This window comes from Rhopalosiphum maidis, chromosome 3 (genome assembly GCF_003676215.2).
Source record: "Rhopalosiphum maidis isolate BTI-1 chromosome 3, ASM367621v3, whole genome shotgun sequence".
Classification (NCBI taxonomy): domain Eukaryota; kingdom Metazoa; phylum Arthropoda; class Insecta; order Hemiptera; family Aphididae; genus Rhopalosiphum; species Rhopalosiphum maidis.
Window position 1 is genome coordinate 422815 of NC_040879.1, and position 11795 is coordinate 434609.

The following is an 11795-nucleotide window of genomic DNA, read 5'->3' on the forward strand; positions in this document are numbered from 1 at the left end:
ATGGTCCGCGGGGATGTGTTTTTTGTCAACAAATTATTTTTAATTTACCAAATAATTTTTAAATAGTTAAAATGCCTATAACCCCAAATTCAAATCTGGCATTAATTAGAAAGTGGATTGAGTCATACGATAATTCAGGTGTATTTTCAAAATTTTATATAATACAACAATTTTTTGTCAGCATTGTCAAAAATTTCGCTAAGATGATAAGTGAATAAATATAATATTATGAAATTATTTTATGGCTTTCTAGCAAATAGCAATGTCCTTTATAGTTTACGGTACGACAGAAATATAATAAGTACCGCGCTTAAAAGAAAAGTAATACAACACCATATTGGAGCATTAATATTCAAAAGGAAAATAATAATATTTATGAAAGGTTAATACATAGATTTGTCTAAATATTGTCTCAAATAATTCATAATAAATAAAAAAACGTTTTAAATGGGTTCAATAATATTAAAATATTTAACAGATCAGGTCAAACCTTCAAAATATTATCCTCAATAGTATTTCTAATAAATAATATTACGCCAATATTTCCAGAAAATCATACGAATGAGTTCTTTATAATAGTACGCCGATATCCTCTTAAAATATATAAATAAAACGAATAACATACCTTTAAACGATGAAAACTTCGGCGATGGACAAAAATGAAGTACAAATGTCAAAGAGTATGACACAAAAACGACTGACTGGTGAAAACGAAACACAAGTCGCAGAGCGCGGTGCTGGATGGAAACTGTCTGCTCTGCAGGAATGTGGGAATTCGTAATACGGGAAGGGACGTCGAGCGCATGCGCGCTCGAAACGGCCAGCGGAGATGATTACAACTATCTGTGGTTTTGGAAGTGGGCACGGTCTACGGGGACGAACCATGAACCGGATGTAAACAAAATGCATAAAGGGGCCGCTACACCAACATTTGTTTTCTCTGTCTATCTCCCACATAGTATAGGAATAAAGATACTCCGTATTTCCATGATTACGACTCTCTGGTTCAGTTTAGGGCAAAAGCACCTATAATATATTTTATAAAGAAGAGTATTTCCTTCCTGTGCATTGACCGGATAGATTTTTAAAATATTTAAAATTTTGAATAATTATTAATGGTTAAAAATAATCGAAATTATTTTAAATTAAAACATACTTATATTTTAGAAAATTAGCGGCTCCTTAACACAAAACCATAAAACATGAAAAAATACAAAACCGATACGTTAGTACATTAGAACTTTAAAAATATTATTGTCTATGATTTATCATGCTTCGATACTAATGAAAAATTGTATAATACGTATGTACTTGAATATTTCATAATAGTTATTTTGAATTAGGTATTTCAAATGCTATTAAATTACCGTTCATTCATTACATTTATGTCTCATGACGTTACACGTATTAAAAATTCTACTAATATAATAAGTAATATGGTAGGTATAATAAAAATTAAAAACAAACACAGATTAAACCCCGAAACATACACTAATACTACGTCTTATTGCATGTCTACTTTTCGGATATACGTAATAAAAATATTGACGATGAGATATTTTATGATATTCAAAATCGAATATTAAAATGTTATTAAGATTAGTTGCCAATATGTGTGCAAAAAACATGACGTATGAAAACTAGTGCGATAGATATTCCGATATCAGAAAAGTAAAAACTGAGATTAAAATATGCAATGCTGTTGTTTTTATTATAATAATGACCAAGGCTGTGAATTTAATGCATTTTTATGTTTTTTTTCGCTGCTCCGTATAATAAAATAGATTCGGGCCAAAATTTGTTTTGACTTACTTATAGTTCAAATACCAAATCTTATTTTGCATATTTTTACATATTTCTTGGGTTAGGACATATGATACATGTGTCAACGATTTTTTGTATAAATGCTTTTTGTACTATTTTATTTTTAATCCGGTATATAACGTGTATTAATTGACTATTGTACTCTTGAAGTCGAGATTAATTAATTTAGCTCCATCAGTTTTTAAAATTAGTGATCAACCCAGTGGTGTAGCCAGGATTTTTTTAGGGGGGGTTTAGTAATAAAATAAAATAAATCTACAACCGTGTTAAAATAATAAAATGATTGAATGATAATGATTATTATCACCAGTGCAGTCGATAACGTGAATACGGCATAACAGAATACATTTCACCACGAATAAATAATTGTATTTCTTTATTATAAACATTATATTTTTGATAAAAATACGGCCGTAGAGGGAAGGGGGTTTCAAAACCCAACCCTCCCCCTGGCTACGCCACTGGATCGACCTATTATGAAACTTGATGGTTAATCATCATCTGTATTTGTATGTTAGTGTTTTAAAGACAGTTTAAAACCTTTATCAAGTTATTTGTATATAATATAGCGTAAATTAAAAATGCACATAATTTACTTAAAAACTGAATAATCGTTAAAATCCAACACACAATTACAGATGATGTTCTTACCATCGACCGTTATGGACAAATTGTAGTGTTTATTCTGTCTGATTATACTAGCAGATTAGGTGCAGTTTTTAGGAGGATGATTTAAATGGCAATTTTAGTACCAGGATCACATTCGTAAGGTGTACCTTGCTAACGATTGTTCGTTCAAGTACCGCCTGTACTTCACAATAATGATGCAGTGCCACACGACAATAAGAAGAATGTTTTATGCAAATATAAAGTATCCCGTATAGTGTGCATTTTTTAGGTGTTTATTATATTTGCATATTTTCGAATTGATATTTTTTATTATTTTGTATTTCAAAACAAATATTCACTGTTTGCATGTATTACTAAGTTTTTCACTGGTGTCCTCAAAAAATCAAAATGCATTATTAATTGTATTAAGGTCAATTTATTAAAGTATCAATTTACTTAGCTGCGTTATATAATCTTTACAAATTATCTGTACTGTTACAATTAAAAACAAAAAAATTACCATTGTATTTTCCTAATGTATATTTGAATTTGTTATCCTGCAATTATATTAATATTTAACTATATGATAATAAAATGTTTATTTAAATCAGTTAATCACACTTGTTTTATGATCATAACATCGTTGAAGTGTTGGACACTACACTATACAGACAACACCGGGATGATCGTTTTGCTATTAAATAATACATATCTTATGGATGTGATCCTGGTACCGAATATAGCGTTTTAAGTCGCCCTCCTAAATAACCGTACCTATATTAACCAGTATATAGACTGACCGATTGACCACTACAATCCATTCGCAAACGATATTCGGGAGGTATTATAGTGATTTAAACAAACCGCAATCGTTCTGTTCACAAAGGACAATGCATTAAAGTCTTTGTAAGCTACAGGCGGCACCGAGATGGTTGACCAACTGATCGGCAAGATCAATATCCCAATGAATATAGGATCCTGGTACTGATTTTTGCAATTTAAGTCACCATCGTTAATTACACTACCTATACCTATAACTTTTATCATTATATTTAATTGATATCGGTATTGCTTTATAGGCGCTTGTAACCTTTTATATTTATAAATTTATAATTATAGACCGTTTATCATTGAAATCAATTAAACCTTTTGATCTAATAAATTAAAAAATATTTGTATGTTTATCACATTGGTCATAATAAATTGAATATTATATTTTAAAGCATAAGATAGGGAAGTGTGTTTTTTTTTTGAATGCATTTAAAACATTCATTTTTAATTTTATCAGAATATTTTTCGAACTATTTCGATATATAAAAACTGAAATTTTTAAGTGTAATTTATGAGATAAGTATTTTAAGCACAGGTAAGTGAAGTAGTTTGTAAATCAACATTTTCTAAGGTATCCCTTTACTTCACCACTTTGCATACCATACTTTAATACTTATGAGATCTGTGAAAAAAACGTTCGTAGAAATGGTACTTGAACGAAAAATACGAACTTTTAGATAATATCATACAGTCTTTACCATTTCAAAACATGGCAACAAGCAGAGCAGGAGTGTTCGATGGTCATATAAAAATTGAATGCTTTTTAGTTATAGTCAAAATTATACAATTGTATAATTGTATTTAAGTCCATATAATTTTTAATTGTAAAATGTATATTAAATTCGAGACAGCGAGAATACCTGGTATATTCGTCATACATGATAAGTTATGCGTGCGAAAACGATGATTTGTGGTATAAATATTTTTAAATACATTTATCATTGTCCTCGGGAGTGCCGGATAAGAGTTGTTAGTGGGTTAGATGCGTCCCGATTATCTTTTCAAAAAATTTAAAAACCAATTTTTAAGAAACTTGATTTATAAATGTATAATAATGATATTAACATGTCCAATAATAATAACAAAATATGTTTTATATCTTATAAATCCGTATTGTTAATATTATTGTTAAGTGCTTTTTTAATTTATAACACATAGTTGAGTGTTTTTAGACCTATATAAGTTCCGAAACCTTTTCATAACCGACCTTATATTACAATACAGTAATATTTAAATTTATTATAATTTTTTTTAAACTTTACTATACGTGTTACAAACATATTATATTATAATTATATAATTCGTAATAAAATACAATAAATAATAGTTTTACTTTATAATCGTAGTTCGTAAAGTATTTATCGTGACGGCATTATTCTACGCCAGCATTAAGTCTACGGTGTATAAATGTATACAAATAACATAAAAGACACACATAATTTTTATATAGTGGCTACCATTAAAATAATTATATTCATTCTAACACTGACTTATTAATATATTAAAAACGAACACGAATCAAAATTCACATTAATACAATTTTAGTTTACAATATGATAAAGTTCGGTTGTGTTTTTATACTTTTTTTTGCCAATACATTACATAGTTTATGGCTGTTTAAATATAATCATACACTGTACCTACAACTTTTTAGGTGATGAACTGATGAAATACTTATATAACTAAGATACTTACTACAATATACTTGATTTTTAGTTGAATTTTTTAATGCCTGTAGGGTATTATAGGTACCCTCTCCTATGACCGTGAATGTAATTAATAGATGGTAATTTTAAATACCTGATTCTAAATAATATATATTTATGAAATATTCAAATACACATTCGGCATACTATTTTTCATTAGCATCGAAATATGGTAAATAATATTTTTAAAGGTTTGACGTATCGGTTATGTTCATTTTAGTATTTGACTATATGCGACTTAAGGAATATAATTAACATTTTAATTTAAATGAATATTAAATTGTTTTGAAACAATAGATATTTCGACAAATCGATACATCACACTCACAAACAATTTTACAACTAGTAATTTGTTACGAATGACGGAAACATAAAACAATTATTTTGTGTTAATGGCGTAATGCTTTTGTCTATGTTGCCTATTGGTTAGAGAGTAGAGAGAAAACAAAAAGGGAATCGTAAGTTTCTACACGAGAGTAACAGGTAAAGAATTATATACGTTAATTCCTACATATGTGATATGAAAGCAGTGGCGCAACTATAATAATTACTAAATTAACTGTTTAAAAATTATCGATAGCGAGACATGTATCATGTAGTATAATATGATCTAAGTGCTCGCTGTAGTATTATCACTACTATCATAGAATAATAGGTACTATATTATCAATAAATGCCAGTAATAGGTACAACCATAACACGGCGCGTACTTTTTTTTGATTTGTTGTTACATTAATCATTTTGAATTATGCATTACATATAGCTAAATAACTAATTTGTAAATAATTTTTTTTTTTTTATGTTTTAGTTATTATTGATTAATATGATAAAGGAATGGAACATTTTTTGAATAGATATGATCTCATTTTTCAAAAATAAACTTCTTCTACATGAAGATAAATCTAAAGTTGCTACTGGTGGAGGCTTATATTAAAGGATATCAATTTATTGCTTAAGTCCTCGAGTCTTGCGTTAAAAATAGAATATGTATTAAATTATAAATATGTGTATTATTAGGGTTTTCTTTATGCTTTTAAACCTGAAAATAAGTTTTTAAAAGTATCAAACTTTGGTTTTGATAATATAAGCATGATAAATAAGTTTAATATTAATATTATTCAAGTATTTAAGCCAAGAAATCCACGGACAATGTCTATAATGAATTGTTTAGCTGTATATATCATTTATTATTACAATTTCAAAAGTTATACAAAATACTTAATATATGTTTAAATATTAAATTTGTATTCCAGTATTTAAAACCAAGATTTGTACTTAAAAATCCAAAATAGCCAAAATTTTAATACCAATACCTATTACAGTTTTCTGATGAAAAAAATTCAAAACCACAAATGAATTGTATTCTAGATCTATCTAAACCAGTAACATTTATCATTGAGCATTATATAATTAAAATATCAATATATTTATGGAAGATACCTACTACAAAACTCATTACTGTTGCATCTTTAAACATTAAGAATATAAAAATCTTTATTTAAGTATTAGTTAAACTGACCCGATCATGATGATAGATGTATCGATGCATTTTTAAATTGTCTAAAGAACAGTTTCAGGTTGCTAATTTTTGTATTTATAATAATAAAATTATCTTGAAGTTATATTATTTTTTATTGTTAACAGACAAATTTTTAGATTGAACTATTTTTATTTTTTTTTAGCAATTTCTTCTCAACAAAATAATATGATTTCAGCATTTTATCAATGAATTCTAATTGTTGGTTTAATGATGAACTAGTTGATGATGTTGTGTCCGCAACATTTATATCAACAAATGTTTATATTTATACATACGGAACGACAGAATTATCTCCAACATTACCTTCATTTGAGCCTAAATGCAACTATGTGGCTTTAAATACAGCAAATTTAGCATAAATAATGTCTATGATCGTCATAAATCCTCAAGTAGTTTTTCTACAAAAGTATATGGAAAGTATTTACTTAAGATAATAATGATATTTTAGACTGCACTTTGTTTTTAACATATATATCTTAAAATATTTTAAATTTCCTGTAAACTACAATCAATTATAATTTTAATTTTAAAAATAGTTATTGAAAAAATATTGATAAAAATATTTCATGGTTCAGACTTATTGAACATATTTGTGTGTTTATTAATTAACTTAACTATGGTCGAATTACCTATTACAATCATTACAATATTAGTTTTTAAAACAATATAGAGGCGGCTCATGGCTTGGACGACGGGACGATCGCATCCTCTACTAAAATTAATTAAAAGAAGAAAATTAATTTTTATTCTTAATTATATATTTTAAAAAAAATAATTTTTATTAAAACTGCAATTTTTTAATTTTTAAATTATTCGTATATTTTGTCGTATGCGAACATTCAATTATTTAAATTTGTTTCCCTCAGATACCAAGAGCATATGGGTACGTATGCACAAACGTGAAACGAGCAGTGTGTTTGGACGTCCGGCAGCGTCGTCCAAAAGTAATTTTCCGAACATGTAAGTACATTGTAACCGATGGCACTGCAATCGTGTGCGTGCGAATACGTTTAAGGCGTTTAAGCGTTAAGCTGCGATCATATTGTGAGGTCTGGACGACCGGCAGCGTCGTCCATACAGTAAAATATTAGTGTATTATTATAATGGGTAATTTATTTTTAAAATTAACTTACGCTCGTCGTTGTCGGTTGCTAATCGCTATTGTTATTGATTATTATTTTTAAACATTTTTTTTAATTTAAAAATATTAATAATATAATGATATATTATAATTTATAATACACAATAAACGAAGATTTATAAATGATATTCGTGTCATGGTGACATTGTGCATGCGTGTAATTTCAACTGCGGTCTTATATACGCGTTTTTGACGACTGGTAACGTCGTCTATAGCATAATATATATAATTTCGTTTTATTGTTTTCATTATAATTAATTTGACAATTTGTTATATCTATGACTAGGGGTATTATATTTAAAGTCACACCCTCACCACCAGCATCCACGAGCCGCCACTACGTAATTGTGTGTATAAAATATAAATTAAAAGTTTCAAGTTACCACGAAGTTATCATGTTAATATGCTATAATATGGCTATCACAATTTTAATTTTTTTTTTAAAGTTATTCTATGCACAAAAATTATTTTCAAAAATGTGGTGATAATTAAATCATATTTAACATTTATTCGTTTTTGAATTATTACGAAATAACAGGCTATGTGAGGATAAATAATTATTTTACAGGTACATATGATAAGACAAAACGTATCTCTTATTGAACTATCTAAACAAAACTTTTTAATTTTTAAATAGATGACTCATTATTTGTACATTTTTTGTTTGTGTAGAATACATTTTATCATTGGAAAATATTCAATTAATACATATTATACATTAGTATTATTTCATTAGATATCGTATTCATTGTATTGCACAGGTTGATTTGAAAAAATCTTACATATTGATATGTAAATAAACTTAAAAGAATTTAAGTATACTATCAGTTACCAATATACTTATTGTGTTTGCCAAATTTTAACAGGATATAGCCCGATATACATATACTACTTACCATTCATTCTGAATTAACTTTTTGAATTATTATAAATAAACCGTAAAAAATGGTTTAGTCAAAATTATCGAGTATTACATTTTTAAAATAAAATAAAGTTTATTAACTATATAACAACTGCTGAAACCTACAATTTAACACTAGTATAATAGATTAGTTTACAAAAATGATGTACAATTAAATATGACAATATTTAACTAATTTGTTTGTATAGCTATAAATAAACATTACATTTTTGTTTTTAATAAGGTTTTATGGTACGCATTATATACATTGTACATACCAATAAATACTTTCTCTTTAACATATATATTTTAATGTTCAAATATAAATTGTCAGACGAGAACAATAGGAGCATATACATATAAAAACCTTTGGTTAGGAACATCAATTCATTATATTATTGATAAAAACATAAAAAAGCAACAAAAGAAAAGCAAAACTATTAATAATAATTAGTTATAAACAATTATAAAAAATATAATATTATAAATTTATAATAAATGTAATTCTCATGCTCATTTTTTTGATAGAGTGAAATATATTTATCTCCTCCAAGACCTAAGATTTCCATTGTATCACTGTACTTAACTTTATCTCCGTTCAACTCCAATGTAAACGAGTCTAATTAAATTACTAACAATTCTTTCAGTTTAATATACAAGATTGACGTTTTGTCCGTTTTCTTCATTTCCACAATGGTTGGACTCCTGGCCTGTCGTGTTATTTTATACGTCACCAATTCTTCTTTAGCTAATGCAGTATAATAGGTTGTACACTTGGGGCTTTCCAAAAATGTTATATCGCCTTCTAAAAATTAAAATAGGACAATTATTACAATTTATTAAAAAATGAAAATGAAAACTAAGAATGTAACCTACTATTATTTAATAAAATTTTAATCTAATCTTAACATTAATAATTTTAGAGAATAAAGTGATAATGTTATATCTGTGGTATAAACTAAACAATCTGTTTAGATTATTTAGGTACAAATCAATTAAATTAAATACTAACTATGGATAATAAAAATATTTATAGTGGCTTAATAAATAGAAAAATAATTTAAAGCTACCTACTATAAAACAAAAAAAAATAATAATAATGATAATTTGTAAAAGTTTGCATTCTTATTGTCACTATATAAAGTAATGTTTAGTAGTATCTTACATTTTAATGGACTAATCAAGTCTTCACTATTATTATTTTTAGGAAAATTAAAATCTTTAAATTGTCTTGAATATCCACTGTCAGTAATAAATTTAGGAAAAAAACCATCACAATTCTAGATCATATTCTTAAAAAAATTAACGACCTAACTTAACCTGGTTTGGGATTACACTTAGGTACTTACAAGTATACTATTAATAAATCAGCACAATTTTCTTAAGATAACACCCTGGACTACTATATCTAAATACTTTGCTGCTATGAAAGTTGGGAAATTTATCTATAGTAGCTAGTTAGCTACATCTCTTTGGTATTGCTTCTTCCATAATCAATATTAAATATCGAATACCCTTAATTTAAATAATTACGTTTGTCGTTTATTAATCACTATTTTGATTTTAGAGTTATTTTATTTCTGCCCGAACTTAAAATTGTTATTTGGTTAAAAAAAATATTATAGAAATGATCATTTTCATTTTTTTATAATATTAAAAAAACATGGGTTAACAATAATGGTATTTTATATTGTTTTGTAAAAGTGTGTGATGTCTTCGTCTAACAAACGTACAACATAGTATAAACGTATAATAAAATAATTATCATAACTCACTTTACACTTAAAATGTCTATATACGATTCAAAATGCTTAAAATATTGCTTTTAAATTGTCCTATTAGTGTCAATTCACTCTAATTTAAAAAATAACAATGTAAAATTGATTATTGTGATTATTATATTTACTATATTGTACTTTTGTATAGCGAACTGGCATCCTTTTAATATTTAACTATTGTTAAATGATCTAAATGGTCATATTAACAGAGACACATAAATAAACATTAAATTAAAAATTATAAAATTACCAATGGCATATGTTGTCTTATAATTTATTGAATCTAGTGTATCTTTTGGTGAAAGAATCCTTTGGTTTCGATATAAACGAACATGTGAAGGATCTATACCTTCTAATTTTGCAATATGTTTGTAAACACTTGACAATGACTGAAACTAATTGTTATACATTAAAATAATAGCAAAAAATTAATATTAATAACAGTTAATAAAAAAAATGTCTTACCATTCTAAGAGGAATCCTATACGTGCCCATTTGTCGCCAATAGATTTTAATATTCATAACACTATTTGCATGAGCTAAGGCATTTTTGTATTCAGTTTCTTCAATCCGTCTCTGTAGCCAATTTGATAAATATAAATAGTTATTGTATAAATTTAAAGAATAGTTATTAAAAAAAAATTTTAAACTATCAATATAATAAATTATGACTTACATTTATATGTTCAGCAGTCTCTTTTTTTATTTTACTAGAAGTCATTGACCATTGAAAATCATAATCATTGCAAATATTTGAATAAATACTGCTAGTGCTGATATATATTCAGGAACATTACTACGTCTTAATCTAAAGTAAATCATATAAAAATAAATAAAAAGTATATTAATTTCATTATAAAATTATTCACTTTCATAAAAAAATATACCTTTTTGATCGGTGTAAACCACGTTGATGATTAGACTGGTAAGATGTACTTGGTATTAAATTGACAGTAGTATTAAAAAATGAATTAAAAGTAATAAATAAATATATTTACAAATATTTACAATATAAAATTTTTAAATTTAATATTTTATAAGCATTTATCATTATTTTATTATTTAGCTAATTGTGTAAGCTGTATAATCATTTTTTTTTTTTAAGTAAAAGACTTAATTGACTGGTCCATTAGGCTTTCTAGGCCTTAAATTATTAGAAGGACCTTCTATTAAATCAATAGAAGCTTAAAAATTAAAAATTATTACATACATTTCATAATATAAAATACACAATTTAACATTAAATTATACTTACGTAGTACTAGAGATGACTGGCATTTGTTCATAATATGCAGGGGGCTTATTTACTTTATTAAGCATTCCTATAAAAACATACCAAATTAAAAAAAATCGATTCTATTTATAATTGTTTATAATACCCACATATTTAACAAATAAAATGTCTTCAATTTTATATTATTGTATTAAATAATAACCACGAAACAAACTGCCTATGCAAGAACTA